General features: G+C 35.1%; 1 protein-coding gene and 1 pseudogene across 6 annotated transcripts in view; one reads left to right on the top strand and one right to left on the bottom strand.

The window, feature by feature from the left end:
* The window catches only part of Ralyl (RALY RNA binding protein like), a 682,097-nt gene that overhangs the window by 406,645 nt on the left and 248,533 nt on the right, over positions 1-26,919 (top strand). The window lies entirely within an intron of this gene.
* On the bottom strand, positions 21,798-22,201 carry LOC114619887 (annotated as a pseudogene).

Below are 26,919 nucleotides of genomic sequence, written 5' to 3'. Positions count from 1 at the left end.
TTCTGAAAAACTGTTTTAACATGAATGAAAGGAATAAATATGTTGCCTGACTGTGGAGCACGCATAGCCTTTGAGTCAGAGCACCTGACAGGTATTGGGCTATGAGAAGCCACAGGACCTTGCTCCAAGGGTAGGGAGTGCAGACTGAGGTTGGAGGGGCAGAACTAGCTTGTCTGGTTCTCAGGCTCTTGGGCCTCCAGGAGCTGCTTGCGGGGGGGAGCAGCGGAAAAGCCAATAAAAAGGGGGAGCATAAGGGCTGGGTTGGCTTGCTGACAAAGGTGGAGAAAGGGAGAGAAGCTCCAGCTGTGTCCTGTGGATATGAGAGTCTCAGTGGCTCACTTGGCTTGCTTTGAGTTGGTTGCCTCCATGGCCGGGAATGCAGAGAAGTCTTCTGCAGGAGATTCGACAGAGGCTCTGTAGGTGAAAGCGTTCTCCATTTTTTCCCAAGGTGGATTCCAATAAAAGAGAAATGGTCCCTGGTTTTAAGATGTTTATTGTCATGGTGAAAAGTAGATGAGAAACTGCACCCAGTTTTCTTAGGGTGGGCCTGAGGTTAAATATCTTTTGCAAGGAGGAGGGTCTGAGAAGGAATGCTTAATTGGCTATGCCCCTTCTGGCCTTTAGGTACTTTATTAATATGGAGATGTCTCTTGAGGTTACTTAGCCTATAATCAAGTCCTCTACCTGTGGAGAGGCTAATAGGGGCGTTGTCATTATGTGAGTGAAAGACACAAATCTATGGAGGGCTGTGGGCTTGTGTCAGGAGGCTGGAGTCTCTGAGCTTGGCAAACACCTATCATCCCTTGCAGTGAACCAGGGTTTCAAACCTAGCTCAATCAGAGATCAGGCTGCCTTTCCTGGTCATACACATCACCATAAGATGGGCACACCATCCAAACATTCTTTCCTACCTGTAAAATTGCTCTGCATCAACTAAGTGATGCAGTCATCACAACACAGTATAGAATCCCAGGGACTGCAGACAGTGTTCTGAGCTCAGCACTTACCCCCACCTCATAAGTGCAGCACTGCCTATGGCTGGGAATGGCAAGGTGTATTCTGTAAGAGAGAAAAGAGAAACCGAAAGCAGTTTCCTTCAAAGGGAATAATAATTACATAATGGCATACATAGAAAGAATTTCTATATAAATGTTGAAAATGCACTGCTTTTGTACATAATTGGGGAAAGTCAGCAAGTAATTATTTTGACTTCTTGATACGCTGAACTCAGTTTTGCATTGTACAGAAATGGTGGAAATATTTATCCTAATAAAATAATTTGAGAAACATTTTTTTTTCTAATTTGAAGTTGTTCTTTTTTTCTACTGTTTTGCTCATTTCTTTGTTTTCTTGTCATGGTTTGTTTGGTTCAAACAGCACTCTGTGCCTCTCTCAAACTCCTGTGCTCAAGGAATCCTCCTGGCTCATTCACCCAAAGGCTTGTAGCAGAGGTGAAAATACACACATGCACATTCACCTCACACACACATACACATACACACACACACACACACACACACACACACATACACACACATACACATACAGACAGCTCAGATTGACACCTCATTAAATCTGGTTTGGAGATTTGAGAATGAGAATTGCATTGTCAAGTATCTGATATCATGACTATGCTCAGCTTTTCTGTAAGATATTTTATTTATGTTAATAATGGTCAAAACTAATATTTTAATAGTTGATTAGTAGAAATATTATTGATTTAATATCCTCCCCAGTGAAGCTACTGACTGATAGTGACTCTCGACAATAGACATGATGATCTTGATTTCTGCTTTTGGCCATGATGTGAGAATTTTGTTTACTAAACAATTGTTTGTTAAGTGCTGACAATGAGTCAAATAGTGTAGATTTTCAGTGTCTTTTCATTTAATCCCATAAATCGATAAACAGATATGTTCAATTGTCATTGTTAGAAAGTACTTGGTAGCATTTATTATAAATACCTCTTAATGATGTAACTGTGGCAAACACAGGAAGCTGTTTTATTTTAGAAGAAATTATATTGAGTGCCCAGGTGAAATATAAACTTGCTGATATATCTGAATGCTTCAAGCATGGTCAGTGCTGATGGCTGTAGCTTGCATTATTTATCAATAATTAAGAAGGAAAATGATTCCTGCAATCCTAGTTTGGAAGAGGCTTGCTGTGAAAATGAGGCCCTGATGCCCATAGATGGCACCAGAAGCTTGCTTGTCACTGTACTTCCCAAAGAGTTCGCCAACTCTTGTGTAATGTGGTGAGTTAACATGAGAGTGCTCTAAAGCTTCACATCGTTATGTATGGTGATTATACTTATATCTTTGATAAACGAGGAGGTTAAATGCCTGAAGTCTGAAGGAGTTAGAATAGGGAATAGCGTCTGATTCTTTAAAGTGTCATTTTAATTATTATCAGAGTAATATTAACATCCTATATAATATTTAAATGTATCACTATATAATATTATTAGAAAAATACAAGTGGCACCTAAAAGATTTAAAACTACACAAACACCTTCAATGTGAAAATCAAAAGGACTTCCTCATAGCAGTAACCCAGAGGCACAGTGACTGGTAACAGCTAGTGACTCTTCAGATGCCAAGGTAAACAGAGAGAGTACCTGAAGAAGGAATCATACTGGAGACAGAACAAATGTTCAGGGGAGTGACAGCCGGAAATAACACATCACAGAGAGCTCCAAGGCATTGAAGACTCAGCAAGAATGATGTGATGAACAAAGGATGTGGCAGAGGAGGGTGACTTCTTCAGGAGGCATCTCTGTCAGACCTGAGGGCTTCCTGGTACCCAGCCATATCTTCCCAGTTTCTGGGCACATACCCATTGCATGTACTCAGTGCAAACTTACAGGTGTGCCTGTGCCATGCTTTTCCTGCCAAGCTCCCTACCCTGTCCTCATCCTGCTTGTTCACTTAGATAGAGGTGGCACTGCTTTGAGCATGCCTTGGGTGAGTGTCCATGTCACTTAAACTACAAGTGATAAGAATGAATACAGTTTTTAAAAATAGAGGCAGTCAGGGCTCATTTACAGCCCAGGGTTACTAGATGGAGGTCACTATGTAGTAAAAAGGGAAAATACTTAAATGTTCCTTAAGTTACTTGAGATGAGCACTACTCTGACGTTTGATGCCTTCTTATTCGCAGTTAAGCTTCAGTCTCCCTTTCCCCTTCTGTGTAATATAATCATAGGCAATATAGCAATCAGCTGTAATTCCAAACTTGAGGCATATTCTCTTAGGAGTTCAGCCTACATTAATCTGAATGTTGCAGTCTTGATAAGATCTGAAAATACACTAAAGAAAATGAAGAATAAAGCAGGCACTCTAGAAACTGTTGTCATGATTTATGGCGGAAATTACTTATCCTCTCCTCCCTGTTCTAGCTCTCATATAATCCTACTTACAGAATGTAACAGGACCTAAGAACATATGCAAATAGGTGATGCATAGTGAAAATTGATGAAAGGACTATCTATATATTTTAAATATTATTCAAATGTACAGAAAATGAACAAAAGTCATTACAGCTTATAATTCATTAGGTTAAAGAAACCATATGAAACAAATAAATAGGTCATTTTTCCATTAAATAATAATAGAAGCATAAGTTGTTACCTTCTATTTTGCTTCACTGTGATGGTGAATTTGTAGCTAAAACCTGGGACAATGAGGAAATTTACATGACAAAAATGAGCTCATGTTATGGTGCTGAGTCAGATTTTCATAAGGCTTAAAATATTTCAGAGCTTCCATTTAGAAGAATAAAACAAAATGTAGCTACTGACAGCATAGAGATTGTCTGAACTATATGTTTAATAGCAGGCTGACATTCTATTCACACTTACAGACTTATAGTAACAAATGCAGAAGGTGCTAGGCTACCTCAATGGAAACTTCTTTCATGAATTGCTTGAATTGTAAATTTTCCTCAATACACTATACCCTCAGTAATTGTCTAGAGCCCCATTCATTATAGAGAACTATTTATCCACTTACTAAATTAGTTTTCTTTTACTGCAAAAGGAAAGAAAATTTTTCATGGCAAAGAAATTCAAGATTTCAAAAATAATTACAAAGGGAATATGTCTTCTTCGTAAGCGCACCAGTGCGACTGCCACAAAAAGATTTATATTGTTCCTTACAACACTATATTATAAACAGATCTTAACAGATCATGCAAGGGCAAATGCAGAGAGACTGAGGCGGGTATCTATTGTATGCAGGCTTCTGCTATAAACAAGTGCCCTCAATTTATTTCTACTCTGTAGGAATTTGGACAGAGCAAAGTTGAGCAAGGAAACAGATAGGTAAAAGTTCCATTCTGAAAGGTAGGCAGAGTCACTTGTTCTCTTCCTAAAAGAATACATACTCCTAAAAGAAGAGAGCAACCTAGGAAGCAGTGAGTCTGAGTCTAGATTAGACTGTGACAGGGCGAGAGGACACACAGCCCTGGTAAGAGGAGGGTCCATCAAGTACAATAGAGCAGGATGGAAGAATGAACATGTCGGTAAGGAGCTGTTTGAAATAGAGAGAATATCCACATTAGGCATAGACACTTTTCCTACATTATAAAGTACATTTCTACCTTAACACTGAGAACACACGTGTCATTTTCACTTTTCATGTTAAGAGTGTGAATAGAAAGAAAATTGTGGATATATAATGTTTTTATAGACAGTAGGAGGTGTCTATGGATGTGAAGGCTTTCTGTGAGTTCTTTATAATTGTCAAATGTTTAAGTTATTGATGCATATTGTGGCTAACACTCTTTAGATGTGGCAGTGAAGCGAGAAGTGAGGAGGTGGTATGAAATATGTTTCACGTCTGAGTTTAGTCTCCTTTGGCTTTTTGTGTACAGGTAGATATGAGTTCCATCAAGGGACCAAATGCTCTCTGTGAAGAAACAATATGTGAACCAAGGATGTGCTTTACTGGTTCTGACTTTGGAGTAGAGAAGACAGCACAATTACTTATTACAGTGACTGTCAGATGAAGGGATTCCCACTGGACAACCAGGCCTTTGTTTATATGGGGTGAAGTCTGATCATTGCCGTGCTTCTAAGTTTCTAGCAAAGGTGCTAAACAGACTAACAGAAGTGAGCTAGTTTGGGTTTCAAAGATTTAAATTCTGGGCAGAAAGTTAGATGTAAAATGTTTATTAAGAATTGTTGTGGTGAACAGGCTTTATCAAAAGGGACAAGGAAGCAGGATCAGGAGGGAGCCATGGATTGTAGTACATTATCAACAGCCTTTCTCTCCCAAGTAGACCCCTGGAGCTGATACTAACTGAAGGTAGCATCTACTTGGGAGACTAGGAAGCCTTTTCTGTTCCTTCTGATAAAGTCATCAGATAGGGGCTGCATCTGATGAGTGTGCCCTAGAAAGGAGAAGTGAATGTCTGGCAAAGACTTCCAAGTTTGCCAGGAATGCTTTCAATGCAAAGGAGGATGTCCTTAAACAAGATATAAGGGTTAAAACTTAATCTGAGCCAAAGCTGAAAATAGTCACTAGCTCTTAGGGAGAAGAGGTGTGCTGTACTGTGAGCTAGGAGAAGAGGATGACTTAGATAAAACTTTTCAAAAAAAAAAAAAACTTCATTCATCTTTGTGCATACTTGGGTATCATATGTTGCTTTTGAGTTTTATATTAAACTTGCTGAATTATGGTTTGAAGCCCCAGTGCATTAACAATCAAAAATTTCAAATGATAGATATTGATATTTACAAGTTGAAGGTTAAGAGAAACAGAAGGTAGGATTACTAATGCCCAAAGATAGTGTCAAAAGTTAGTCAGCAACTAAACTCATCACCAATGGGAAAGAAGTAGAAGATTAAGTGTGGATTTTCAATGTAGAGTGGCTACCAATAGACAAAAATAGTAGATGAGCAGAGGCATAATCCTGGAAGATGTGTTCCATGGGAACAAGAAAGGTGCTGTAATGGAAAGAAGGATGAATCTCCAATTTTCATTGTGTGTGTTTGTGCATGTGTGTGCATGCACATGTGTGTGTATGGTGAATTTGTAAATGTGTACATGTGTGTTTGTGTGTGTGTGCCATGTCCACTATGACTGATGTGCTTTATTTTGATATATCTCTAAATAAGATGGCATTTTCTAAGTTTTTTAAAATTTAGGTTGAGTGAGCCTTATTTTAATTTTAGTACTCAGTAAGTTTTCCTTTTGTTTCTCTAGCAATCAGTAGTTACCTATTTCTTTCAATGCATGATAGGGTTGGTTTACATACTTTTCTCTTTGCTTGCATATTCTACATTTGACTAGTTTCCATCAGTGTCTTAATAAGTTTGGTTCCATCATTTGATCAGTTTTTTTTAAGTTTATTAATTATTCATTTGATTTATGCTAATATGTAATACACATGGCTATGAATTTTTATGTTGATATAGGTTTAAATATAAAACACAGATTTGGGAAGATTTGCAGTATTTTATATACCACAGATTTTAGTCATTTTCAATATTTATTTTCTCCTTAGATTTATAGATTGTTATTTGAGAAATTCAAATTCTTTAAAAACTAAATTCCATTTTCATTTTTATTTAGAGAACAAGGTATGCATTTCTTGTTCATAGCAGTATATTTTATAATTCATAATAATTCTTTTAGTCATTAAAATTATAAATAGGGTTTATTAAAGGACATGTTTTTATTGTTTTCTCAAGAAAACATGAATGCAAATAGTGTGGCTTTCCTATTTGTGAGTATTTGAAAAGCCTTATAATATTACTGATATTTTATCCACTTAAGAGAGAAGAATTCTTGCAATATTTGCCCTATTTGATCAGCTGTAACCTAAGACACAAACACTAAACACTTTCCTAAGACAAATTGTTTTCATTCGGCTGACATTTCTCTTTCAGTTTTGTTTTACAGATTCTGAGAGATAACTCTTTATCACTTTATGATTATACAGTACAATAAGTGTATGCTAGTACAATAAGTGTATGGCTTTCAAATTGAACACACTGTACAGTTCTAACAGCTTCTGTTTCTTTTCATTTGGTTTGATTTGAATTTAATTTCTCCACCAAATTATTTGATATGGATGTGACTTTCATTTGGTAACAAGTTTCCTTTTTCTTTTTTCCTCCTCCTCTTCTTTCTTCTCCTCTTCCTACTCTTCCTCCTCCTCCTCTCCCTCCTCCTTTTTTTTTCCTTACCTACTATTTCTATACTGCACAAAGCTTTTGAGGTTCAGTCAAAAGCTCTAGCTATGGCTACTTATTTCTTGGTCTTGTTGATTGTTGAGTTAGAGTAACATAATGTGGCAATCTTTAGAAAATTCTTTATCTATTACCCCATTTCTTCTATTTTTCTTAAGCTGGGATCAGCCCTACTTAGTCATATTCACATTTTTGTCTGTCTTTCTTTTTGCATTTATGGTCTTGATACAGCTTTCCTCGTGATTTTGTCACGAGGAACTCCAGTTTCCATTGTCATAGAAAATGAAATGAGTCAATTTCAAAATGTGAAACCTATGTTATTCATGACTCTTCCGCTGGACTCACTTCTGCCTCCCATCACATTCACTCCATTTAGCTTGTCTCTGTATCAGTGAATCCTTGAAATATTTCCATGATCCTTCCTGTTCTCAGGATAACCCAACAATTACAAGTTACTTTAGCCTTCATGAAAAGCCCTTGTTTTTGTTTCACCTTGGTGGTAAATCATCTTATCTTGCACTTGGTAGAAGATATGACTGGTTCTTCCTCTCAGGCTCATGCTCCTAGAAATAAGACTCAGACTCAACATATATTTACAAATACCTTGTCCATAGAGGTAGGCTTTTCTCTGACTATATCATAGCTTATTATTAACCATTTACTCTAATCTACACTCTGCTCAGTCACCACACATCCATCTCATCACATCTTCTTGGATGAATCTCTTCCTTGGCTATATCCCATAATTCTTTTTACCTCCTGGATGTCCCACTTTCTAGTCTACCATGTTCCCCTATAGGCCATAGGTTTTTTAAATTGATAGATGATAAAACCATACAATACACAAGATATTATCTCTACATCACCTTATGCCACAGTTACTCTAGGATACATTTAATCTTTTCATCATTTTATAGATCTTGTCAGAACTTATATTTGGACAATATATGAAGAAAATATATATTTTTAGGAAATCTGACTACTAATGAGATATGAACAATTATGATGAAACTGTTAATACTTTTAAGATGTGATTAATTATTCTCTTGTTTGAAAATATTAGCTCTTACCCTGAAGTTGTAAGTAATAATATACTTATGGAAGATATGTTATAATGTCTGATACTTGATTCAAAATAATCTCTGGATATATAGTGGGTGGGATATGTTTTCTGAGATGAATGTTAAGGTGAGTGACAGATCTATCTCTTGACTTTTATGTATGTTTAATTTTTTTAAGTAAAAATAAGGAAAACCAATAGATTTTAAGAAGGTAAATTGTTTCCTTGGTTTGGTGTTTGTGAGTGAATGTGTGTGTGTGTGTGTGTTTGTGAGTTATGATATATGTGTATGAACTAATGTGTGTATGGGGTAGAGTGTATTAAGATGTTTGTGTGAATGTATGTGATATGTACATGTGTTATATTTACATGAATGAGTGTGTGTGTGTGTGTGATGTATGAGTTTGTGCGTATGAGGGTATGTGTGTACATGTATATGAGGGTATGTGTGTGAGTCTATATATGTGCACATGCTGTGTGTTTGTGTATGGGTGTATGTATGCATGTATATTGTTGGATATAATGTATATATGATATATATGTATGGATGTGTGTGATGTGTGTATATGTGTGGTTGTGGTTTTGATATTTATATGTGTGTTAGGTATATGTCTGTGTGGAAGTAGTGTACACATGGATTTGCAAGCAAACTTTTGTCTACATATTATACATGTGTGAAGAGCATAGATAAATGAATGTCAGAATCTTCAGCTATAGCTATACACTCAATTAATCAATTTATTTTATCTATTTAAAACAGTGTCTCTCAGTTAACATGGAACTTCAGTCTTGCTCTGGCTAGTTTGAATGGCCCCTACCTGAGAGATTTTTAATTTTAAAAATCATTGGGTTCTAAAAGAGAGTGACATTTTAAGTGTTTGAATTTTTAAAAACTGTGGGACTTTTTAAGTCTGAAATTGTAGAGGAATTTTAATCTAGCAAGCTGCTCTGATCACATCCAAAGACCTTTTAGGTCTGTGTAATTGAGCTAGAATGCAGGCATGCTCTTAGTACACACCTTTAAGTACTCTGGCTGGAATCTCATTTCTGGAAAAGAGAAACTTAGGCCTATTCTCCCAAACTGACAGGGTGTAGTCTGTCATGGAGTCAGCTTGGTTCTTGTTAACACAATCCTCCCACAAAGAAAGTAAGTAAGCCATGATGATCAAGCAAGGAAGCAGCATCTTTCCAGAAGATCCTGTCTCCAGGTTCCTGTTCTGTTTGTGTTCCTGTCCCACCTTCCTTCAGTGATGGACTGCAATGTGACTATAAGCCAAATAAATCCCTTCCTTCCCAACTGGTTTTTTGATCAGGTGTTTAAATTGTACCCTGCTAGTATTGAACTTACACTCATCTCTCTGCCTCTGCCTCCAAAGTGGTAGGATTACTCATGTGTGGGCCTACACCTGCCTACAATCAAAGTTTAGTAAAAATTTTTCAATGATAGTGTATTATGGTTAATATTGATTTATATTTGATAGGATCAAAAAATCACCTTGGAAAACTTGTCTCTAGACATGCCTATAAAATAATATGTAAAACAGATTAGCTAAAGTGAAGATTCACCTTCACTTCATTGGATATGAGTCCATGAAATGGAATCATGGATTCAATAGAATGAGAAAGGAAGCTGAGCAGGAAGAATCATTCTTTTCTCTCTGCTTCCTGAATAGGAAATCAGTATGACCAGTATCCTCAAGATCCTGCCATTATGGCTTCCTACCATGATAAAATATAACTCTAAAATAAAAGTTAAAAATAATCTCTTCCCCCATTAGGTTGAATTTGTTAAATATTTCATCCCAGAAATGAGACAAGTAACTGACATAAAGTGATTATACCCAGAAAAACATTTGTTTGAACATCTTTTGATTTGTAGAGATAATTTTTATCATTACCTAAATTCAATATCTCATTAAATACTATAGAATATTGATTATCTGTTACTCCTTATGAATTTAGTTGATATATTTTTAGTAGTAGTATTTTTTCTAGTCAATTTCTTGGCCATGAATCAGTGCACCATAGAAGAGACAATTAAGATAAATGTATAATTTGTTATTGATTTTCAAAATAACAGCAGAGCCTCTTTTAATTCACTTTGACTTTGCTGACCCACACTCAGAACAGCCAGTCCCCAGGGGCTGTAATGGGGTGGGAATTTTAGGGATTTTGTTTAAAAACTGAGGTTCCAAGCCTGAATGTCTAGTTTTTCAATGATCTTCTCCCCTGTATTTTATGAACTAATGAAGTTTCCCATGCGTTTCTAAGAAACAATGAGTAGAATTAGCATTCAGGATGGCTGATTCTGGTGAGATGATATGGGATATCTCAGGAACACACACAGATGAGCACTCTGTAGATATCATGAGATCCAAAAACAAAAACTCAATATAAAAACACAAAAAGAGATATAGAGAAAGATAGGGAGAGATTGGATCTCTGAAAATGAAAATTATCCAGCAGGACAGCTGACAAAGATTAAGTGACCTACTCAAATTCACTTTCTCCATCCATTTTTAGGCATTTAGTGCCTGACTATTGAGGCATACTAAACTGATGGTATCAGGCTACATCACAGAATAAAAAGGGTAATGAAACTTCTCCATGGAGGTTTTGTTAGGATCCAGCCCAGGGTTATTTCTAATGCCTTTCCCCCTGAAATACCACCTGAACTATGCATAAGGTCTTTTGCTATTTCTTTATACACTTTCCATTTTAAGAATTATTAATAACTCTTCTGTCTGACTTTTAGCTCCGAATATAATACTTGGAAAGCAAATAACAATTTATGATGGTTATCTCTTGTGAAAGACTTCAGGAAAGAACTTTAAAGGGGTCTAATGAAGGTACCATTTATAAGGAAGGTAAGATAAGACATTGAGCCTTCTTACCAAGGAGCCATGAAAATCTACTGTGTGAATTTGCATAAACTTTGACTTAACACATTCACAAAGTATCATAAAGACTTTGAATTTGTAGAACTGGAAAGGAGCCTAGAGATTTGAGAATTCAAATTGCATACATTTCTGATAATGGGGTTATTTCTGAGTGCTGCAATTGTCAGAGTATAGAGGCATATTTCATGTTTTCTTGTCTATATTCATGCTATCATCCCAGTTTCACTCTTTACCATTTCCCCAGATGTGTCTTCTTTTGTCTTCAAACGCTTCTCTCTTTGATTCTTCCACAAAAAAAAAATCATACAACAGAGATGATCACAAAGTAGTCCATATGCATTGCAAAGGTAACCCTTAAGACTCTTTCACCAAAACTGCATAATTGTTGGGAGCCAAGATGATTAAGTCTTTCTACCAATCTTTAGTGTATTCCTATACTAAGTAAGACTGAGTGTACGAAAGCCAAAATTCTAAAATAACTTTGAAGATTTTCAGCAAAATAGACATAGTTTGAGTTCAATTTATTTTATATAACAAATGCTTAAATGTAGCTACAAAATATGTGGCAAAAACTTAGATTAAAATGTATGGTCGACAAACAAAGAAAAGAATAAGAGGAGGAAAAGGAGTAAGAAGAAAAAGAAGAAGAAGAAAAGAAGAAGAGGAAAAAGAAGAGGAAAAAAATTAGCAGTTGGAAATGGCATGTTGAGGCAAAAATGGTGAGGTTTAGAGGGGTGAATTTGAGGATAGGACATATTTCCTTATATAAAATTTATTTATATCTATTGTTAATTTATTTCATTCTTACATATAACTTTGCAAACATACTGGAAATGAAACCTTTTAAAATAATGATAACAAATAGTATGTATTTTATTCTAAATTTATATATTTAAAAGGCTCTTTAAGAGATAATTTTTGGAATTTTATATTAATTGAAAAATGCACTTTATAGCAATTTTTTTAGATTTGCTTATTATTGTCTTTTAGTTTAATGAACTGAATAATTTATACTGTAATATTAATTTGAAGAATTCTTTTTCAAAAACATTGAAGTTTAATGACTTCAATAATTATATTAGTTTTAAATAATTTTTATTTAATTTTTCATGTAATAATTTTATTTTATTCTTTTTTTTTCAAATCGTAAGTTTTACTTATTCACACAGGGGTTATAAACACAAAAAGACAGGACGTGGGGAACAAATGACACCGGAGCGTGGGTGTTCAGGAGGAGTACAGATATCTTTCAGAACAGGGTATCAGCTGGGTGAAGGTTCAGTGGACAGGTCACTATGACTTTGCCTATGATTCACTTGTCCTTATCTAAGTTGGTACTATCCACGCAGGCTACCTATTTACAGGGTCTGTGACTACTCAGGCTGGTAAATTTCCACAAAAGCTGCCTGTTTACAATAGCTTATAGCCATCTGTTTCAGTGTTTTTCCACAGAGACCCAAGACTTTGTGTTAGCATGCATGTATGACAGGCCTATTGCTGATTTTAGGCCTATGGCTGGTTTATTCTATTCTTTTGATAGGCAATTATTAAATGTTTTTTGTATACAAGATTAAATGGACTATCCCTCATCCCTCAGATGTTATTTTAATGTTTTTTTTAAGATTTAAATATTACCACTCAAACTTTGAGACGTATTTAAAGTTAATTTGTACATAGAGCATTCACAGGATGGGCAAGGGTGCTGTGAAATGCTGTCCTTTACAATGATATGGCTAGAATAATCATGAGCCTAGAAGATGTCATTAACTATATAAGATTAACACAGGATCAAAACAATTAAAGTACGGGCTTAGCTGAAGTCCTAGGTTAATGTAGCTATACAAACCCTGCCCCTTATTGAGAACTAGTGAAGAATATTTTCACTGTTCTCCCAAATCTCTCAACCAAACTTATTTAATTACAAATCCGTATAATACCTCAATCTGTCTTTACAGATCTGGGTTAACTGACAAAGAATTCAGAACACTTTTTTACATTCTCAGCACTCCTTCATTACAGGTAGTTCTTTGTGTAGGGTTAAAGGCTCTGGGAATTTCTTCTATCCATTTTAGCATGCATATTGGCACCCTTGTTCAGCCCTTGTCCAAATCAAATGGTTAGCCCTGAAAACTCAGAAGTGACAATAGTCAGACTAAAGAGGTTGTATTGAGAATAAATTCTAACATATATAACATAACATTATATATGTATGCATATATATGTAACATTAATAAACAAAGAGCTCATGAATTTGAAGAGAGCAATTATGAGTATATGGAAGCATTTGGAGAGAGGAAAGGGAAGAGAAAAGGTACATAATGATAGCACAAAAAGTATAAGAATTGATAAAAATATAAAATAATTTACAAAGAGGACAGGACAATCACTTGACTCTATTTCAACATGAAGTTGTCTCTTGAGTTTCTGTTACTTTCATATTCATTTCAGAAAATTAGTGCTGAACCAGTAATAATGCACAAAGGAAATCATAATAATTTCAGTTAAATATCTAAATATTTAACTAATATCAGATATTTAGCTAAATATCTGATCCTTTTTCCATGACACTGTGAAGGTAATACTTGCTTATTCAGTAACTAATATTCTCTGTACACGTGGCCGCAGAGAAAGAACTAGAAAGGGAAGATGGTTTGTTTCTCCCCTCATTTCGGTGGCGTGTACTTGCCAGCGAGATAACACAGACACCAAAGTTCTTCAGCAGATCTTTATTACGATGTTATAGAGGAAAGACCCGCTAGAAAAAGGCCGGCTGGTGGAAACCGGCTGGGAGAAAAGGCCCCGAGCCCCGAGAAGGTCCTGGTTAAATACCCCCTGGAGTGATGTGTACATATCTGGTTGGTTAATTGCCCATAAAATCCTATCTGCCCCGGGAAGGGCTTGTGACTTCGCGCGCTTTCCCCTTACACAAAGACAGTAAATTACAGAACTTGTGAGAGCATCGGCTTGCCAGAGATGTCTCTGCTTTCCACGGCTCTCTACACCCTCATGCTTGCATTATGTGCCTAATGCTTCCAAGTGTTCTCCCCTGAGGGTTAAAATGCATGATTTCAGAGCACTCCTGGTAAAGTACAGTGAATGGGAAAGAAATGTATTATAGGAACACAATAGTTAATTCATACAAATATCGTTTGTTAATTTATTTTCTGATAGAAATTGGCTTTCTCAGGAGTTACCAAATACAGTTGCCTCTTGATTTTGAAACACCCAAGACTTTTAGCAATTATTGCTTCATACCATACAGCTAGTATTAATGTAATATGCAGTAGGTCCTTCAGGTTCACAGTGCTCCAAAAGTATCAATGTGTTATATCATCAGGAAACTCATCAAGCCTCTCAAACAATTACTGGCTCATTGTCTCCTTCAGGATTTCTTGAAATAGTTTACAGAATTATTCTAAAACTTCATCTATTTTTTTCTAGAAAATTTTCTTTCCTTTTATTGCTTTGGGCACTAGGAACTTTCAAGCTACCTCCCATGAGCACTGAAATTGTGTAGGTAGGTAAGCCATTATATACTATTATCCACGGGTGCACATATTTCAGTTATAATTTTCATTTTCCATTCCTTCATCTGCCTTTTCATTCAGTTAAAACCTTTGGGATTTTGCTGACAAGAATAATATCAGAAAGATAATAAATTCACATTGGTCATATTACTTCCCCTTCATACACACACACACACACACACACACACACACACACACACAGAGGGAGAGGGACGAGAGAGGGGGAGGGGGGAGATTATTCTTTATAAAATCAACACTCGTTTTTGTCTTTTTTATTGTTTAAATTCGTATATTTGTAAAAAAAATAAGCTAAATATATTTCAGATTTTTAAAATAAGACATGTAACATTTATCAGTACAAAAACTCTTGTTGGAACTCGATGATCCACAAATGTTTGTTAACAAAATCACAATATACAGAGAAAAGCAAATGAAAATCCAAAAATGAAATATTTTCAAAATATGCCATTGGGCAATAATAACTAAAGTAGTAAGATAGTCCATAAATGCCCATAAAAGCAGACAGAGCAACATAATACAGTGTGATTAATTAAAATATACCATAACATACAGGAAAGAATATTTTCATTAAATAAAAGAACTACATATTCACATGTAAGAAAAAGAAATGGGAATTTTTATATGCTCCAGTATATATAAATCACATCAATTTAATTAAAGACTTAGGCACATAGCCTAAAACTTTGAAAATGATTGTAAAATTTTTAGCACTACTTTAGGCATTGATGTTTCTAGTTATCAATCTGAAATCCCTACAACAACAACAAAAACAAAGAGGATCATGAATGTGTCAGTTTAGAATTCTTCTATTCAGCAAACAAAAGCCTATTGATAGCATAAAAAGACATCCTGATTGATTGGAGAAAACTTATTAATGAGATATTGTTATCAAAAAATACACAAGGAATTTAAAAATAATAATAAATAGAAAAGAAACAAACTAATGGATTCCTAAAATAATCTAAATAGATATTTCCAAAAGAAAAAAGGCACATGTCCAAAAATGTTTGATCTTATTATTTGACATGTTAGAATAAATGTTATCAGAGCGAAAAAAAGATATTGATGTGTCAGAAGCCATAGTGAAACAAGCTAATAACTAGCAGGTGCTCCTCCTGAAAGGCCTGCCTTGGATTATTGTATAATCTGTGACCAGTGCGTTTTTATTCAGCAAGGCTGTAAGGGACTCATTTTTAGGAAATATTCCTGCTATTAATATGATTTTCCTATTATTTTTAAACAGATATAACAGTCTCTAACCTATAGCACACCCCTTTGGAGCAGATCTCTGCAGATCCCTGAAAATGTATTGTCTTGTTTTGATGCTATATAGACAAATAGATGACTTCTTAAGTTTCAATGATGATCCTATAAGAATTCCTAAAATTATATCAATGATTATTAAGCTCTTTTATAATGGGACTGCTATTAGGTCCCTTTCTGATAGTCAGAACTGTGATGAGAACTCTGCCAGTCTTCCAAGTGTCACCAGTTAATTGCTCTTAGATTGTAATCAGACTTTCTACTATTACTCAGAGCACATTCCAAGAGGTTGTAAAACAATTAACAAAAGGTCATTAAAATGGAACTAACAATTTATTATAGGTGATAGGAAAGAAGATAAAATATTGCCTGTGTTTGTCTATACAAAAGTTCACTAATAACTTAGTTATTTGTTTTAAACTTTCAGTGAACCTGTGAAGCTAGACAGGTGATGGATATTTAGCCAGATCATTACTCCTAATGGATATCCATGTAAACATTCTTTATTGTAAACTTCTACTTCAATTTATGTTTTGATTCTTGGTGTGAACTTGTGATGAACTTTGTATCATGTGATTATGTATTCTGAAAGATGTATAAGTACTGAAGACAAAAAGCTGGGAGTCAGATAGAATAGAGAGATAGAATAGAACTTTTCCCTTTCTCCAGATAGAGTAGAATTTTTCCCTTTCCCCACTTAGGATCTTTCTGCTTTTGCCCTTAGATAGCTTTCAAAGGAAACTTTTAACAACTTAGTAATAAATGCTATAACCACATCTCTAATTGTCATTTTTTCCTGTGACTACTGACTAGCAGGGTGAAAGTGAGAGCCCAGCAGTTCTTGCTGAGATAGGACAAAGGCTAATGTTGCTGTAACATAGTGAAACTGTACATTACAATGAAAATAGTTTGTTTTCCTCATTAAGTAGCTGGAATTATAGTGATTTGAGGAAGTATATAAAAAAATTCATAAATGAATGCTGAATATCCAATCATTATCTAATTATATGTTTTCTACACTCATTAATTTATGTGTTTATTTTACATCTCAATCCCTCCCCCCTCCTGCTCCCTAAGGAACATAGATCAGCCCTTTTGTATTTAAGAAAGATCACTGAGTGCCTGCAAAGCTGAGCTTCCTTTCCCTGTGGAGATGGTGAAACCTATAGGAGAAGGCTATTTCTAGTGCTTGTAAACAAAGAAGAGAGCACGCATGTCTTTACTGGAGCCAAGACAAAGAAGTAATATCCTGAGCAGAGTTAAAGTAGATACAAAATACATGATAGAAAAATCACACAGTGAGAAAATATAGTTCAAGTTTTCTTGTGTGAGTAGACCCAAGAATGCTAACCAAGAGCAAAATATTAGCAAATCAAATGCAATTAGCCATAAAAAGAATGTAACATCAGAATCACATGGGTATTTATTCTAGAAAAGCAGTTCTGATGAAGCATTCTTAAATGAACCTAACTATATCACAATAAATGAAGAAAAAATAATAGAAATATATCTGACCAAATTCAATATCCAACCTGGATTAAAGCATGCAAGCAAACAAACAAAGCAAAATAACTCTTAGAAAACTAGAATAGCCTAAGATTTAGATTTCTACCTGAAATTACTTCTTTGTTCTAGCCTAATGTCAGATTCCTAGATGGAGCCTACTTCCTTGTCCTTGTCCCATGTCAGATTCTTGCCAAGAAGCCTCAAGGGCTCTCTGCCTCTCCCTCTTTTTTATTTCATTAAAAAGACTAAGCGTGTCTTAGGTCATTCTGACAAAAATGTCTTCCTTTCCCATCATGGAATATACATTATTAAAAGCGATGCACTTCTGTCTTAGATTGGTAAGGCTCTATGCAGAATCTTACCTATCCTTGGTTTACCATCCTGTTAACTTAATAACTCAGTTTGGGGGTCCATTTTCAGGTTCAAGACATGTACTTAGCTGCCAACATGTTGATGTTGTTGAAGAAAAACTTTAACACAATGGGCAGGAATAAAAGTATTCCCAGAATAAAAAGAGTTAGCATGATCAAGCTACATATGCCATTCTTGAAGCTTGACCAAAACAGAAATACTGATCTCAGGCCATGGGTAATTTTATCTGTAGTATCTGCTGAATCAAAGCTCAGCAGAACAGCATTCTTGAAATTCATAAGCTCCCTATGTATTGTTAAAACATCCAGTGAGGTGTTAGAATTATGCCAAATACACTGCACGTGTCATTAATCTCAGGCAGGAACCTAAATATTAGGCTAGAACAAAGAAGGAATTTCAGACAGGAATCTAAATTTTAGGCTAGAATAAGGAAGTAGGCTTCAGACATGAAAATGACCTTGGGTTAGGAGGCACAGATACTTTGGTCATCCTGATAAGCGCTTAGAAACAGTGATCGTGGGAGTGTTCATGTAATTGGGTTTAATACATTGCTTTTTCTTTGACTATTTGTGTTTATTGTCTCCTTATTCCTATCTATTGTATTGCTAGTCCCTCAACCTAGAACTGACCTTAATATATGCATGTAATTAAAATGGTATAAAAGCATAAAGGAGGAGGGAGGATGGGATAGAGGGTTCTAGGGACAGGAATTAAGGAAAGGAGATGACATCTGTATTGTAAATAAATAAAATATCCAATAACAATAAAAATAAATAAATAAATAAATAAATAAATAAATAAATAAATAAATGGAAGAAAAAGAAAACTAGAATAAAAGACAATATCTTTAATGGAACATGAAGTTTCTAAAAATAAAAAACTCATGCATATTAACAGAATTATACTTAGTAAAAAGCTTTTAAAATATTTCTTCTGTAAACAAGGTTGAGAACAAATTGGTCATTCTCATTACTGTGATAGTCTACACTGTGATAGCTACACTGATGGTCAGAGGTCACTACAATAAGGACAAAAATAACATTGTTTGTAGATTACTTGATTAGACATTTAGGAAATCTGAAGCAATGTAGTCTCATAACTGAATCAATTACAAGTAGTTTAGTCATTACAAAATGTCAATACATAAAATCGTCTTCCACCATTCTAGTGATCATAACAAAAATATAGAAAACTTCATTTGAAAAGAAGCCATGTAAAATGGCATTTCTAACATCTCATATTTAATGAAGATATGAAAGATGTCCTGAAAATTTCAAAACTTTTGCAAAGATTTGAAGACCTTAGATATCATTTATCTACAAATTAATCTATAAAGTTAACCCAATGCTAAAATTCTCAATGTTGTTTTTAAAAATGATCATTTTATTCTACAACTTAATATGGAAACACAAAGACTAAAAGTATTAAAAACTACCAAAAAAAAAGGTAAATGGACTTCAGAGACCTAAACCTTGTGCCACATGGATGGGTGGGGACACACCCTCATAGAAGCAGGAGGAGGGGGGATGGGATAGAGTTTCTGGGAGTGGGGGAAATAGGAAAGGGGATAAGATCTAAAATGTCAATAAATAAAATATCCAATAAAATACAAGCAGAAAATTAATGCAGTGTAGTACATGGCAAGGATAAATCACAAGATATAAGAATACTGAAAGTAGAATACAGAGATAAATGCATCATATAGCTAGTTGACTCAATATAACACTGCACCATAGTAGGGAGGGGATATTGTTTTCCTTTTAAACACTATGTCAATGGAATCTCCTTCTAGAAAGCAAGAATCGAGGTCACTTTGCAAATGTCATACATCAAAATTAATTACAATAAGATTGGAAATCAAAGAACAATATTGGGCTTCTAGAAGTAGTCATAACTTATTCTCAAAATTTTATTGAGGACAAATTTTTCTAAAAGATCATAAAAATGACTAAGAGAATTTTTTTTAAAAAACAATGGTCCTTTTTGAAAATATTTAGCAAATGTATCATTTTTATATGAATATCAATATACACTTTTGATATGTGCATATCAAAAGGAAGACCAGTAACCCAAATTTCTAAAGAATTCTTATGCAGTAACAAAATGTTATCGTAATACAGTTATAGAGAAAACTTAACAGAAAAGTGAGAAGAAATGCAAATGGAAGAAACTCAATGTCACTGAACCACATGAATCATTAAGGAAATTTGAGAATTAAAACCACAATGATATCTCCTATTCAGTTATCAATGGTTAGAATAAAACACATTGAAATAGTTGGCAAGATGCCTCAGTAGTTAAGAGCAGCAGCTGCTCTTCCAGAGGTCCTAAGTTCAATTCCCAGCAACCACATGGTGGATTACAAGTATCTACAATGAGTTCTGATGCTCTCTTCTGGTGGGCAGTTTTATATGAGGATATAGCACTCATATACATAAAATATACTTTTAAATAAATACAATAAATGTATTAAAAGTAAAATATATGGTTAAAATAAATATAAAATGTGAAAGAATTAGAAGTCAAATTTCTAGGAAATGTAAATTTTTGTGAGTCTGTTCTTAAACATCATAAAAGTAAGATATGATCTTTGTAATTTATTTTTTGTTGTTAATTAATTAATTAATGTACTTTATATCCCAATATATTCCCTCTCTTCCCAGTACCCTCCACGCAGAAACCCACCACCACTACGTTCCTCCTCTTCAGTCCCTCACTTACTACACCCTCTTCTTCCTTTCCCTGGCACTTGAAGTCACCTCAGGACTAGGCACATCCTCTCCCACTGATGCCAGATAAAGTGGCTGAGTACGGGAACAGAATCTGCAGGCAGGTAACAGTTCAGGGACAGCCTCCACTCCAGTTGTTTGGAAACCCAAATGAAGACCAAACTGGGCATCCAAAAAAGTATGTGCAGGAGGCCAAGGTCCAACCCATGCTCCCTCCTTGCTTGGTAGTTTGGTTTCTGGGAGCCCCAATAGGAGTCCTAGGTTAGTTGACTCTGTTGGTCTTACTGTGGAGGCCCTGTCCTTTTTGGTTCCCTCAATCCTTACCTCAACTCTTCCATAAAACTCCCTGACTTTCGCTTAATGTTTGGCTGTATCTGTCTGTATCTCTTTCCTTCACAGCTGGGTGGAGCCTCTCAGAGGACTTTTATGCTAGGCTCCTGTCTGCAAGCATAAGAGAGTATCATTAACAGTCTCAGAGTCAGTTCTTGACTGAGGGATAGGTCTCAATCTAGGGCATCCATTGGTGGGCATTCCCTTCATCTCTACTATATCTTTGTTCTTACACATCTTATAGGCAGGACACATTTTGGATCGAAGGTTTTGGGCATGGTTTGCTGTATTTTTCCCTCCATTGGTAGTTATTCCTGGCTACAGTAATTGGTCACTTCAGGATACATAACTCCCTCTGCTAGGAGTCTCAGCAGAGTCAACTCCATAGGCCCCCAGGGGCTCCCTCTATGCCAGGCCTCTGGCACATCCTAATGATTGCCCCTCACTAAGCAGATTTCCATTTTCTCTCCCCTGCTCTCTCTACATCTGATCCCTACTGATACCCTCCCACTCCCCTCCACAACCCCTCTCCCTCCGAGTTCCCTCCCTCCATCCACATATAATATCTATTTCCCCCTCTGAGGAAGAGTCAACCATCTTTCATTGGGCCCTCTATGTTATTTGGCTTCTTTGGTTCTATAGATTGTAGTTTGGTTATACTTTATGATTAATATCCACTTAAAAGTATGTACATATTAAGCTTGTCCTTCGAGGTCTGAGTAAACTGTCCCAGATGAAAATTTCTAGGTGTATCTATTTGCCTGCAAAATTCATAATATCTTTATTTTTAAGAGCTGAGTAGTATTCTATTATGTAAATGAACAACCTCAGCTGTGTCTTTTTTTTTTTTTTTTAGTATCATATTTTTTATTTCAGAGAAGAGGCGTTAAATATTTATATCATTAGTTTATTTACAATTTTTTCTAGTATAAGAGTTCAAGAGTTTAATCCAATTTTCAGATCATATCTCTTAAACTTTCTTCATTCTGTTAAAGGGATGAATTAAATGTCCTTATTTTTTAAGTAGCTGGTGCCTTACTATAAAGAAAGGAACAGCAAATCCAGATCCAAAGTACACGGTCATCATAGCCAGTAATCGCCATTTGTTTTCCACCGAAAATGGCAAATTCTTCCCCGGACCCTCCTCGTAGTGGCTGCGACGGACCACGGAGGTGGTAAACCTCCGGATACTCTGGCCCAACATGCCGCTGCTGGAAGTTCTGCAAAGGACGCAGAGACGGAAGGCGGAAGAAATGGCCGTACTACCTCACTCCCCTTTCTTCACGACCTTGCTACCCAGCTGTGTCTTTAGGTAGAATTATTTTCAATATTCTGAGAAACCACCAGATTGATTTCCAGAGTGGTTGTATATGTTTACATTAAAGTTTATCATATAACACTGTAAACTATTAATTACATATGTACATATATTGACAAATGGTTATATATATGTATATATGTATACATATATATAATATGACAAATATACAAGTATATTTATGGATTATAGTTTATAGCTTATAGTTTAAAAAGAATAACATAAAAATTCTGCTTGCTCTTTCTAATTTGGATGTTCTGTCTTTGAAAAAAATGAAGGAAAAAATTCTTGATGCTTGCACTAATCACATAGTATGATCATGTTTAAATATGTCAGGCTCTATAGGTGTCATCACCGTGTGTCTTCTTGTTATACTTCAATATAAATATGAATCTCCAAGTCTTTTTCTCAACTTTAGGCTCTAGATATGTATTCAGTCATCATCTTCTTATATATTATTATAAACTCTGTGTATGTGTATATTTATCTCTGTCTGTCTCTGTCTCTGCCCCTCTGTGTTGTGTGTGTGTTTGTGTCTCTATCTCTCTGTTTGTAAATGCTTAAGACATACTATGCTCTTGTGCATTCTAAGCATACTGCACCTGTGAACTATATAACCCTCCCCCCCAAAAAAAAACCTGTGTACAATATTTCTCTGAGATTTGTACATCTTATTATTACTATATTTAGTCTATTTGATTCATTGTCATCACATTCATTAGATCAATGGAAAGAAATGATTAAATACTGCCATGCATCTCTTAATCATAAACAGATCCTAACGAGCCTAATGTCACAAGGGTTATTCCCAGAACTTGATACCTAATGAAGTTTTCCCATACATAGCAGTTGCTGACTCCCCCTTTTTTCCAGTTTTGATAATGTCTATAATTCTTTTTCTATCGTGGTTCATCATTACCATTAATTTGTGAACTTAACTTGTTTTCTAGGTTCACAGATCAATACATAGTACAATATTCATCCCAAAACATTTAGTCTCACCTATGCTTGATTTAGACTTTTAAGGAAATATATTAGACATTAGACTTAGTGAGTTATGGTGAGATTATGACTTGAATTCATGCTTTCATGGTTTAACAAGTTAAGGTTTGCATTTCATATATTATAAATGTGATTGGATATTTGGAAATTAGAGTATACATTTTTGGTAGACAGAATAACAGCATACCAAACATCACTTCATCTTAATGACCTTTACATATACTATCTTCTTTTGCATATTTAATTAATTAATATTAAATATTTAATATTAAAATATTAAATGCTCAGTTAGAAATTATTTTGGGTTATCTAGATGGACCAATGTGAACAAGTATTTTTTTTTTACTATGGAAAGGCAGAATGTCAATGTAAAGAAAATGAAAATGATGATAGATTCAGTGGCTGGACTGATATATTTTGAAAGTGGAGGAGAAGTCATGAGACAAAAATGGGGATATTGTCTGCAAATTATGGAAAAGACTGGCAGATTCTCCACTAAAGTTTAATAAAGTATATACACTAAGGGTATGGAGAGATGGCTCAGCCATTAAGAAAGTTGCTGGCTGTAGAAAAGGACTTGGATTTAGTTTCATTAACCTCGCTGAGAGGCTCACAACAGCCTCTAACTCCAGTTTTATGATACTTGATGCCACTTTGGATTTCTGTGGAAAATTACATACATATGGTGTGGGAACATATACTCAAACACAGTTACAGACAAACATTCATACGTATGTGTGTGTGATGTGTATGCATATATATTACAAATAGAGTGTAGACTGATTAATGATTTTTTGATATTTCTAACTTTCAGGATTATAATAATAGTTTTCTGTCATTTTATGTTCCTAATATTGTAGTAAGACATTGAAGAAACAACAGAAAAATATTATTTTAATTCCTTTTATAAATAGTTGCAATCAAATCATATATCTCAAGCACTGATCTGGTTGTTGGACATGTAGCATCATGTATAAAAATGGAAAGACTCATCATATGGGGCCAACATTACCATGGAGCTAAAACCAGTCTAGATACAAAAAGAAAAATTAATCATATGCCTAGTGTCTTAATGAATATAAATGCAAACAAAATCATTGGTAAAATACTAGCAAACTGAAAGGAATCAATTGCTAACCATGACTGAGTAGCAATAGGATGCAAAATGAGTCAATTCAATAATATGAATCAACAAATATGATCCATAAATAAAGCAAGCAAAAACTCATATAACCTACATTTCTTTCTTTCTTTTCTTTCTTTCTTTCTTTCTTTCTTTCTTTCTTTCTTTCTTCCTTCCTTCCTTCCTTCCTTCCTTCCTTCCTTCCTTCCTTTCTTTCTTTCCTTCATTATCCTGTTTGTCTGTGTCTTTCTTTCTTTCAGATATATTTACTTATTCTTTTATCATCTTTTTTATTTAAAACTATTTTGCACCTAAATGTATTTGATTACATTCTTCACTTTCTCAAGTTCTTTAAGATCTTCCTTCATTCCTGCCCACCCAACTTTGAATTCCTTCTCATAAAACAAATAAAAGCCCAATACACCAACAAAACCCTCCAATATAAGGAAAGCAAAATAAAAACACATTAAAAAAAAGAAATAAACAAAACCCATCAAACTATAGGAAAATAAAATCACACAAAAATTGTGGCATTCATTACATGTTGAACAAATGTTCCTGAACATGTGACCTGTCCTGGAGTACTTGAAATATCCAATGTCACTCCTATGGAGAAAACTGACTTTTCCTTTCCTGGAAGCAAGTGGAAGTTCAGTCAACTTTATCGCAGTGGCTATGTTTATATTCATTCATGCATGCATTCAATTATTCATATTTTCTGAAATACAAAAAAATATAATAAGATAAAACAAAACCATAATTTTGATGTTGGACAAGGCAGTCAACAGAAGGAAAAGAGCCCAAGAGAAAGCACAAGAATCAAGGAATACCTCACTCATGCTCCTAGGAATCCTATAAAAACAATAAACAGGAAGCCATAATATGTACTCCGTTGACCTATCTGACACTTGCAGGCCCTGTGCATGCTGCTTCAGTCTCTCTGAGTTCATGTGAGCTTTTTTCAAGTTAATATAGAAAGATTTATTTTCTTGGTGTCCTCTCTCCATGCTGGTTCTATTTTTTTGTTGGTTATTTTATTTATTTACATTTGAAATGCCCCCCTTCCCAGTTTCCCCTCTGCAAACACCCATCCTATCTTCCCCTCCACTTTGTCTCTATAAGGATGCTTCCCTACCCACTCCCCATTTCTGCTTCACCACTCTAGCATCCCCTTATGCTGAGGTATCAAGCCTCCACAAGACCAAGGACCTCCTCTTCTATTGATGCCAAATAAGGCAATTCACACCTCTCTAGTTCTTAAACTCTCTCTCTCTCTCTCTCTCTCTCTCTCTCTCTCTCTCTCTCTCTCCCTCATTCATAGTGTTTCTTGACTCCTGATGAGATGGATTTGATGGGCACATCCCATTCAGGGCCAAGCATTCACTCTCTGCATAATATCTGGCTGTGGGTCTCTATATTTGTTCCCATCTACTTCAGGAGGAAGATTCTCTGATGATAATTGAAGAAGGCACATTGATCATATTTGTTTTTCTGTGTCTGGAATACCTACTCAGGATGATTTATTTTTATTTTTCTAATACACATTTTGTGATTACCTTTTTAAAAGCTGAATAATAGTCCATTGTGTAATTGTACTACATTGTCTTTATACATTTTTCTGCTGAGAGGTATCTAGGTTGTTTCTAATTTCTAACTAGTATAAATAAGGCTGTAAACATGGTTGAGCAAGGGCTTTGTGATAGGAAGAAACATTTTTGAAATAATGCACTTGATATAGTTTATGGATTTGATCAATTGAGACAATTCTATTCTAGTGACAGCAGAAAACACTTATTCTTCAAACTGTTCTCAGACCTTTTAATATATTATTTAAATTGATAGTCAAACCATCTAGAACTATGTAATGGAAGAAAAAAAAAACATTACTAGTGAGGTAAACTGGTGTGAACTGGTGTCAGACTGGGCCAAGTCACAGAAGGGTAGAACTTGATTCACACAATGGTACATCTTTCCTCTAGAGCCTGAAATGTATGTCACCCCACTTCTAGTAACTTTCTTATTTGAAGCTGGAAATTTACACAAATATTTGATGTATAAATATAAATTTGAGAAGTAAAGAATGAATTGGGAGAGAAGAATAATATAGTTAGGAGGATGGAGAATGGAAAAAAAATTCATCACGAAGTAACATCAAGTAGAATGAAAATTGTCCAAAGTGTCTTGACTTAATAGTCTTATAAATGCTTTGTAAACCTCATTTTACATAGCTATTAGAGTGTTTGGACTTTATACCTTTTAGCTGTTTATTTTGTTCAGCTTTTCCACTGTATCGGACAGCTGTCATTATTTCATTCTGCTCATGGCCACCAGCTAGCATACTACTCTTGACTCATATTTCTATTATAATCTCTAAAAAGAAATGGTTTAGACAGCTACATGTAACGTTTACCAAATGCTGTGTCAGTGGTCTGTGCAGGAATAACTTCTATGGCATATTCATTGTTAGATTATCAGTTCTTCTTTCACCACTGGCTCTGACTTCTGTAGAAGTAGAACCAACATTTTGAGTGTCGAGGTACTGGATAAGCCACACTCTTTATCTATCTATC

This window comes from Grammomys surdaster, unplaced genomic scaffold, assembly GCF_004785775.1.
Source record: "Grammomys surdaster isolate TR1022 unplaced genomic scaffold, NIH_TR_1.0 63, whole genome shotgun sequence".
Lineage (NCBI taxonomy): Eukaryota > Metazoa > Chordata > Mammalia > Rodentia > Muridae > Grammomys > Grammomys surdaster.
This window is presented reverse-complemented; position numbering and strand designations above follow the sequence as displayed.